This window comes from Grampus griseus (genome assembly GCF_964374135.1).
Source record: "Grampus griseus genome assembly, chromosome: 1".
NCBI lineage: Eukaryota > Metazoa > Chordata > Mammalia > Artiodactyla > Delphinidae > Grampus > Grampus griseus.
The window spans coordinates 60,502,464-60,512,438 of NC_139017.1; the positions used below are offsets into that span (position 1 = coordinate 60,502,464).

At 41.3% G+C, this 9,975-nt stretch overlaps 1 long non-coding RNA gene across 1 annotated transcript; it reads left to right on the top strand.

The window, feature by feature from the left end:
• Positions 1-230: 230 nt before the first annotated feature.
• On the top strand, positions 231-9,471 carry LOC309837923. Its single transcript, XR_014298307.1, has 3 exons — positions 231-341; positions 6,895-6,985; positions 9,404-9,471. It is a non-coding gene; the product is annotated as an uncharacterized lncRNA (long non-coding RNA).
• Positions 9,472-9,975: the final 504 nt, after the last annotated feature.

Sequence of the window (9,975 nt, forward strand, 5' to 3'; positions counted from 1 at the left end):
CCGGGCCGCCCTCGGCGCCGCCTGAGCCGCGGTGCGGGCTGCGCGGGGCGCCGCTTCCGCGGAAGCCTGGGTCGGGCGCTGCGTGCGGGACTCTCGTCGCTCGTGGACGGGGCGCGAGCGCGCGGGGGACGTAGGACGCCGACCTGGGCCTCCCCGGCGCTCCGGCTCCGCTCAGGGCGCCCGCTCAGGGGCCTCCGGCGCGAGGCCCCCTATGTGGTCAAGATGGCGGCGCCCAGGCGGGCCGCGCCGAGGTGAGCTGGAGCCGGGCCCGGAGAGGGGCGAGTCTGCCACGCCGAGGACTTGGACCCCGGGCTGGTCTCCCGTCTCCCGGGGAGCGGCGGGTGAGTGGGCGCGGCCGCGCGTAGGTCCCTCTCGTGGGGTGGTCAGCTCTCCGTGCGTCCGCAGACTTCTGTCGTCTGATAGTCAGATCTGGGGTGGCCCAGGTTGGAGGCGAGGGTGCTTGATTGGGGAAACCTGAGGGGTTTAAGGACTCTATTGGGATCGTTTCAGACCCCAGCAAGAAGCTGAGCAAGTTTCCTCCTGACTCTCTTCCCGGCTAAGTTTTCTCCCTTCTTTGAAGGCGCCAGCTTTTCTGAATCACCTTGTTACCCGGGGGGATACAGTTGGTGGTTCTGACCGTGGAACGTAGGACCCGGCGCGGGGAAGCCTGAGCTGGTTCTAGTTACTTTGTTTGCAAAGCACTTGTCTTGTCTTTGGAACCTTTGTGTATGTAACCAACGTTGGGAAGAGTCAGCGTTTTCTCCTCCAAAACACTGCGAGGGGTAACTTTATACGTAAGAAACAAGTGGGCGTTCACATCCATCTCTTTTCCAACCACTGAGTTTTGGTTGTGTTTCCTTTCTTTAAGTTTGTCTCGTTCTGAAGTGATAACAAAAAAAACAAACAAAAAAAAGACCATAGCCAATTACACAAAGTATACTCTAGTCTCAGTCCTGCCATTAGTTAGCTTAAGTCATTTAATTTTTCTAGGCCTCATTTTTCTCATGTGATGTTTTTTCTTTGAAAAAGTAAAGTTTCTAGAAGTCTCTAATCTCTGTGTCATAGTTCAGCTTGGAGAAAACCTGTTCTTATCCAAACTCCATGACATTGTATTTCCAGCTCCAACTTTGGACTTTGAGTGAGTTGGGGGCAAGTTTTTAAGGATATTTTCACACAGCCTTTTTAGTTAATATCAGTCTAGCTGACTTGTCATACTCAGACTTTCTCCCATATTCTTTTACCAGTGTGTTCCTTAGTCATATATATAAAGACTGTTGTGGGAAAAATGACCTCCTGGGTCAGCTTACTGCATGGTCATCGACACAGGGCAGGGAGTAAGATTCTGTGGATTTTACAGAAGCAGATACAGGTTTCATTATCCATGTCCTCTCCCCTTTCATCTTACGAAAACAGCAGGCTTTTCTTGGAGAACTGCCAGATAATGCCATCCTGCCTCCTCACGGGCCCCGGGGATGAGTCGCCCAGGGACTGAACTCCAGTAAAGCAGGTGATTGGCTCATGGGTAGGCATCTGACCTCGGCTAAGTCTATCAGACTCCTCCCCAGGACTTTTGTCTCAGAGAGAAATGGAAGAATTGTCTTTTCTCTCTGGAATTTCTAAGCTGGGGAGATATGACTCTGGGACTCCCAGTGACCATCCAGCACAAGAAGAGACTTTCTGTAAAATAAAGTCTTGCAGAGGTAAGCAGGGCTGAGCGATGGAGAGAGAGCTGGAACCCTGCTGATACTCTGGAACTTCCAGATCCAACTGTATCTGAATATGGCTGCATCCCTGAATTTCTAGTACTTGTTTGTTGAGGTTGTTGTTGTTGTTGGGTTTTTGTTTGTAAATTTCCTTTGACTATTTTGAATTTGTTTTCAGTAATGTGCATTTGAAAGCATCATAGCTAAAAGAGCTAATTTCCTACATTAATGTCAGGTTTGCTGACTGGCATTCCTTAAGTGAAAAATCATATCCGCTATTTTCTTTAAATAAAATCCTTCTAGCTCAGGTCTGAGATATTCAAAAATCTGCCTTCTACCCCCGCCTCTTTCCAACATTTACTATATCACCTTGAAGCATTTGTGACCACATCTTTCCCATCTAGACGCAGTTGAGAGAGAGAGCAAATACTTCTGATATAAACTGCAACCTCTACGCCTCCTACCTGGAAGCTTTAGAACATACTTGATTCTTGTCATTAAAGCAAATCTTTTGTTGTTGTCTCCAGGGCACAGAAGCATTTTCATGGCATAATGGAGTACAAAGTACATTAAGCCTAACTCTACTTCTCACCCTCTTTTACTTTAAATAGGCAGAAAAGAACAATCTCAAACACATTTTCCCAACAAATAAAATACATATACGATTATGTTTAGAAGACGTTTATGCAACATATAGTTAGACTGATTAATTAATGGACCTTTCGCCAATTGGCACAGTAAATATATATGTTCAATGTGCTTAATTAAAAAGAAGACAATAACATATTTTTACAGGTTAATTATCTGAGAAGAGTATTGTGCCAGCACACTTGATACTACAGTATTTCATGTTTGACAGGTAATCTTCTTTCAATTATATTTACTGCTAAATGTTTCTTGGATCAAGCTATTAAATTACAAGGTCAAAAGTAAAATGATATGAAATTACAATGATAAAGGGACACATATCCCACTTTATGAGAATAGAAGTTCTAATTTCTTTTCAATACTACTAGTAGTGACCACGGTACTAATTTGAGCCCTTACTATGAGCCACTGTGCCCATATACATTTAGTTCTTACAGTAGTTCTGCAAAGGGCATATAATAATCCACACTGTAAAGCTGAAGAAAGTGCTTCTCATAGCTGAAAGTCACATAGCTGGTGAGTGGCAAAGTCTAGATTCAAACTTAAGTCGTCTGACAATGCCCAGGTTGTTGACCACTATGTACACTGCTCAGTTGTTGCACCAATAAAGAAGTGCTTGAAATAATTATAGATTTGCCTACCCTGAAACTGCAGTGATTTAAAGACATCAAAGTTGCCAGTTGCTTAACCACATCTACTTACAGTAAGAAATTACATTTTATTTCATTTCTAAAACAAGATTAATTCTGCAGGCCCATCGAAACTTGAGCACACAAATCCTACCTGCAAATGAAAGATGCTTGTTTTCCATTATTCAACAGATGGCCCTGTACAGAGGCAATAAATATATAGTAGAATTTTCATTCAAATAAATGAGAAGAGAGGTTTCTTCTTGTCCTGATTCAGTGCCCATCATTATGGATTATGATGGCTCTTCCCAAACTTTACTTCAGTCACTCCACTCTTTCTACAAAACTCCAGTAATGGAATCCATCATTCAGATATATGTGCAAAGCGAAAGGACTGTATTAATACAGTTGCTGAAAGTCACGTTGATAGAGCACAGGAAATAGATCCTAATAAATGCAGCATTAATGTGTGTGTGGGCCTTGGAGTGAGGGGTAGAAGAATTTTCAGTTTAATGGAACATTTTGCCTCTTGCTATGAAAGTGTGGCTTAATAGTCTTGTAATTGGTCATTTACAGAATCCTCCATCTCTGGGTTTCATGCTTTCTTTACTCTGCGGCTGTTGATTCCTTCTCTTGTTCTGGATGGAGGATAGCAACGAAGCCACTTCAAAGGGCTCAGCCTGCCTTTTTGTGTTATTGTTTAGATGAAGATATTTCCATTTATTAAAGCACCCTATTTAAACATTTTTATCATGTTTCAAACTTGACTGTGTTCTGAAGGTATGAGCACAGGCAGACATAATGGGGGATGTTTTCCAGGAGAGAACATACCCTTATCAAAGGAATTATCAGAATTTTCATGTATGGATTGAGAATCAAATTCTGGAGTTAGGTCTGAATTTAAATTCATACTCACAACTTATTACCAGTCTCATCTTGATCAAACGGTTACCACACTTCTCATCAATTTCCTTATCTTTGAAAGCGGAATAAGAGAAGTATGCCTGGTGGAGTTACACATAAAGCTCATCTGATAGAATATTCATAAGGATTTTGCACAAAATATACATGGAAATATTTTAGCACCGAGTTTAGCATGCGATTCGTCTTCAATACATTTAAGAGCTATTATTTTATTATTATTATGCTATCATTAAATATCACTATTACTTAAATGTCATTATTGCTAAAATTGCTGTAAAACTACCGCAATAACACATGATGAATTCCCCTCTTCTGTTTCCTTTGTTTAAATGGAAAATATGTATATAAATCTAGACAGAGAACACTTTAGTGATCCTATTCAGTGGAGTGAGAATTTCCATGGCACTGATTAAAACAAATCCTGAATTGCATGGACTTAAGATAGCAGAGAGGGGCTTCCCTGGTGGCGCAGTGGTTGAGAGTTTGTGAGCTGATCTGGGAAGATCCCACATGCTGCGGAGCGGCTGGGCCTGTGAGCCATGGCTGCTGAGCCTGCGCGTCCGGAGCCTGTGCTCTGCAACGGGAGAGGCCGCAACAGTGAGAGGCCTGCGTACCGCAAAGAAAAAAAAAAAAAAAAAAGATAGCAGAGCGGCTAAGAGATTTGAAGTTAGACATCCCCAAGTGTGAATTCTACTGTGACCCTCTTCTAGCTCTAGAACCTTGAAGAAGTTGCTTAAACTTTCTGAGCTTTACTACTAGTTTCCTCATCTGTATCTTTTTCAGGACTGTTTATCAAGCATCTTCCTGTTCTCTATGCTTGGACGTATCAATGAATAAATTAGACAAGAGCCTTTGCCTGCGTGCTCCTTCTTGCGTGCTTTCTCCCTCCTTACACTCTCGTGTGGAAACGGATGTTATAAATAAATTCTATGCTTTGTCACAAGTTGATGGGTGCTACGGGATAAGGAAAAGGATGTGAAGCTCCCTGAAGAGGCTTGGGTTGGGAGTGCTGGAGGAGTGTACAGGTAGGTTCTGATTTTAAATAGGGTAGTCAGGGTGGATTTTATAAGTTGACATTTGAGCAAAGACTTGAAGTGAGGGAGTTGTCAGAATGTATGATGGGGAGACCACTCCCTGGGAGCAAGAATAACCAGTCCCAAAACTCTTAAGGCAGAAATATGCCGGGCAGCTTGGAGGAATATCAAGCAGGCCACCCTGGCTGACTTAGCCAGTGGGGAGGAAGAGACAGCAGGAGGGCTGGAGGTCGGATATGTGATGGGATGGATGGGGTAAGTCCTGGGAGGCCATCACATGCATTGTGTCTTTTACTCTAAATGTAGGCAGCCAGGGGCAGGATTTTAGCCAAGGTGTGGCATGAGCTGTCTCTTGTTTGAAAAGCGTAACTCTATCTGTGGCCTTGAGGATGTGGGGAGAGAGTGGAGTCAGGGAGAATCTCGGGAGGTGGCTACAGGATCCTCGAGGTCTATGTTGGTGGCCTGCACCAGGCTGCTAGCGGCTGGTAATTCTCAGAAATGGCACATTGGGAAGGTTGTGACAGCATTTCGTGGTAGATTGAATGCAAGAATGGAAAGGAAGAGGGGGTCAAGGGTGAATTCGAGATTTAGGGCCTGGGGAACTGGAAAGGTGTGGTTACTGTCGCCTAAGATGGAAAAAGTTTGGGGTAGAGCATGTTTGGGGGATTAAAGACCAGTTTTGGAGGTTTAAGATTTGAGATGTTTTCGTGACGTCCAAGTAGAGATGCTGAGTACACAGTTGGATACACAAGTCTGCAGTTCTGAAGAAAGGTCTAAACTAGAGATACACTTTAATACAATGGAGATATTAAGAATAATTACATGGAAGCGCTATTTTAAAGATAAAATGAAGTAATGCAATTAGCACTCTGTCTTCTCAAAACATTTAATAACTGTTAGCTAAAATAATTACCTGAAATGAAAAAATACCTATAGTTTGTTTTGTTGTTTGCAGTAAAAGTGAATAAAATGTCACAATTATTTTAATAGTATTTGTGACACAGTAGTTTTAGTTAAGACACCATGACTACAAACATTTACAGTAAACCTTTCAGTCTCCTACTTTTCACTCTGATAGGGTACTTGGAGCCATATTTTGTAAGGTTTAAGTTAGTTGTCATAGGGTACCTCTTTAATTAGAAGTAATTCTGAACTGTCTAGTTCCATGCAGTTTTATATACATATATGTATAATTATTATTTTATGATTTATCAAACTCAGTTGAAAATTTGCATCAGTGATATACATTAGAATTTAAGCATTTACCCAGGTATTCAAGGAAAAAAATGTACTTGTCTTGTAATTTCCATAGGGGTACTTACTTTCACATCTTCCCTTCACTTTGCAATTGAAAACATGGCAGGGGAAGTATTATCTTACTGGTCTTTGAGTTTCCCTTAGCTATCTGCAAGTCCTTAAACAGCCTTTGTGGCTTAACCAAAATTCTCTTCCATCTTCATTCTGCTAACAGATATTGGTCTAAGCATGTGCTTATACTAAAAAATGCATGACCACGTTGTCTCTGCACATCTATAATTTTATGATAACACTATCATTATGTAAGCTGTACTTTAATTGTAATTATAACAGATTTTATGTCAACACACATCCATTTCTAGTGTTCATCTGGTGTTCAAGGGGAGAGCAGCATGTCGTAAATTTTATCAAAATATAACATCTGAAGAATAGAACAGAGGGTAATTGTGTAATTCTGTATTCACTCTAATTAAGTTCAGTGGAGTTGGCATAATAGAATTAAGATGGAAAAAAAAAAAGACATCGAGGTACCACGGCTCCCTCTCCTAACACACCCTTTTCGTATCCGAGAGCAGAGACTCAGCACCTTTCTGTACAGAAATGGAGACAGGAAGAGGCCAGAGGATGAATGACAGGCACGAATGAGGTGGAACTTTGAAGAGCAACATGGAAATGAAATACTTCTTTTGTATTTGGTAGGTGGGGAAAATGTACCAGCGTGTATGCCTACTGGGACCACGTTTTCCAGAACAGTTAAGCCCAGTGTCAACTGTGCTGTCCCACCTTCCTCGTAAGTAGGAACATACTGTTACTTGAATCTTTGCTTCCTGTTTCTTGATACCTGGTTGAGAAGATTATCACAGGAACTGCATCTTCTTAGCAAATACACTGTTTTGAAATGATTGACACTTACTGAAGAGTGGCAACTCCAAGCTTGCTCTCTCTTGATCTTGGACTATTTAAGTCTGGAGTGCAGGAGTGGGTTATGGGGAAAGACCATTGGAATTCTTATGTCTTCAGCATAATGGTTATAGCATAATGGTTAGGAGTGTAGGTGCTGGTTCAAATCTCTGCTTTCCACTTGCTAACCATATGAGCTTGGGCAATTTACCTGATTACCTGAACCTCAATACTCCTGCCTATAAAATGATGTTAATAATATTTCATCCCCATAGACTTGTTTTCAATGTTAAAATGAAGTCACTTACACCAAGCACTTAATACAGTGCCTAGAGCATAGTAAAGTCTATTATTATTACTATTACTACTACTACTACTATTATTATTATTACTGTCACGATGCCAGGTGCTATTTTTCCTATGCCTTATTCCATTATCTTCTGCCCTGTCCCCCCATTTCTGTCTTGTTTCTGTACAAGGGTAGGTTTGTCACAGAGCATTTTCTTTCCCTAGTGTCTGACTCTTAGTCATCAAGGTGACTGGTCCACGACCTGGCATTCATTGCTGCTCATTGAAGCAACCCATTTTGAGAAGGGGAGTTGGATATTGATGCCAAGTTGGGTCAAGGAGAGAGAATTTTCTCTCTTCTGCACTCAGCTAAGTGAAATATTCAGGCCTCAGGAGGAGAATCAGGCAAAGGGCAACATGCTTAATTTCATACCTTAGTGATTAAGAACAAGTCAGACAGGCTGGATTTGAACTCATTTCCATCATGTACTGACAACAGGATCTTAGGTGCTTTTGTAACCCGTCTGAGGCTCAGTCAACATCTGAAAGAGACGAATAACATTATCAGGACCTAGCATATAGCCTCGTTGTAATAAGTGAGTAAATCCTTTTAAAACGTTCAGCACGTTGTTTGGCATATAAACACTTAATAAAATTTAGCTTCTTTGACTACTACCGCTGCTAATATTATTAAGTAGCTGAGCAGATCCGAGGCCCATTTTTTTCTTAGATTGCACATAATCATTTGGACAACCAGCTCACATTGATCAACCGTTGCTTATATATAAACCCCCATGAACCCAAAGGTGCTTTAACTCTCTCCCAGTCAGAGCCTGTTCTGGGGGCAGAAGCAGCACCGGCACTACCCCCGTCATCTTTGCCTTTATTGTCACTACACTCGCCTGCCGTACTGAGCACTTTCTGTTTGCCAGGCGCCAAATTTAGCCCTGCGTATGCACTATATCATGTAGTTCTCACACTCAGGTGGGAGACATTATCATCATCCCCAATTTTCAGATAAAGACGCCGAGGTGTTGGAAAGGTAAGAAACTTGACCCACAGCAAGAGATGGAGCCGGAGTATTCAAACCCTTCTCCCTGACCTCAAGAACCCTTAAATATTAGCATACTACTACATGACATCCTGGTAAGAAAATCTGCTTCCAGCCACTCTGGTGAGAGTAGAAATGATTCTCAGTCCCCACATTCCTCTATTGCCCATGCCACCCTAGCCTCAGGACTAGGGGGGAAAGGAAGTGATCTCTTCAAAGAGCAGCCAAAGGGAACCTACTCCCTTCTGCCTTTTCGTAATCAACTAACCAATATTTTATTTCCTTCTTAAGAGTCCCCACATGTTCCTTTTGGTACTTAGCTTGGCCTTTTAGAATTCTGACATTCTGTACATGACTCATCCACTGTATTTCATGTTAATTTATTGAGGTCAAGTATAGGGTCTTACTCATCCTGAAGTCCAGTTATCCCCTGTCACATCTAACTCTGTTTTCTTCTTGTAGGACATCTGCAGGTATTTATTTGAATTTTGTTGAATTGTTCTCATCAATAGTACATTAGAAGTTATACAGAAAGTGCCTTCTTATAAGGAAAACCATCTAAATAGATTTCTAGCTCTTTACTTTTTATAGCACTATTGTAGAGATTATAGATCTCCAGGTAATATTTTTTAGATTGAGTTCTTCATATCATCTTATTTTTACATATAATGATAAATCTGAATTTTCTCTATCAAACCTCCGAGACTTCACTGGCTTGTAACTTAGCTTGTTGATTATGTGTTGTTGACTTTTCCATTTACAATGATATTTGATCCTGGTAAGGATGGGGCTGGGTGGGAAGGTACATCTTAGGGCCATAAATTGGTTTTGTAGAGAACTAACGTAAAGATCTAAAGTCTCATATTTCTGCAGAACTCATGAATCATTTTATTATAATTCCATTCATTCAGGGAGTATAAAACCATTTTCAAATTGTTATTCCTAATTTGTTCATCTTCTCTTCCTTAGTCTTAGTGAGAAGAGAGCAGGCTGAATGGAAGAAAGTCATTATGACCACTGGGGCCACTAAGGTAGGCATCAGTCCCAGAGTTTTGTTTTCATCTCTCCGCTATTAATATTGGCTAATGTCTTGAGTGCTTACTTGGTGCAAATTACTTAGCCGACCATGGCAAATGGGTTGTGTCATTTCATCCCCTGATAGTCATACAATTAATGTATGTATTATTATGATATCCCATAATGCATACATGGAACAGAGCCTCAGAAGTAGTTATTTGCTCACGAAAATATGGTAGATGTGGAATTTGGACTCAGGTCTGATAGACTCCTAAATCACTCCTAGTGATTTTTACCACTAAATTAAAGTTGTGTACCTCTGGAGAGTAGAAAGTTTCTAAAATTTCCTCAACTCTAACGTTTTATAATTAAATTTTTGTCTGATGGCAAGCTTAACAGTTAAGATGGGTAGGAAGGAATGCCAGCCGTTGAATGGAATTTCCCTCAAATAAGCCTGTTTTATGACACCAGTTCACTCATTCATTCACTCAGCATGTATTGAATGTTTGCTCTGTGCAAAGGCA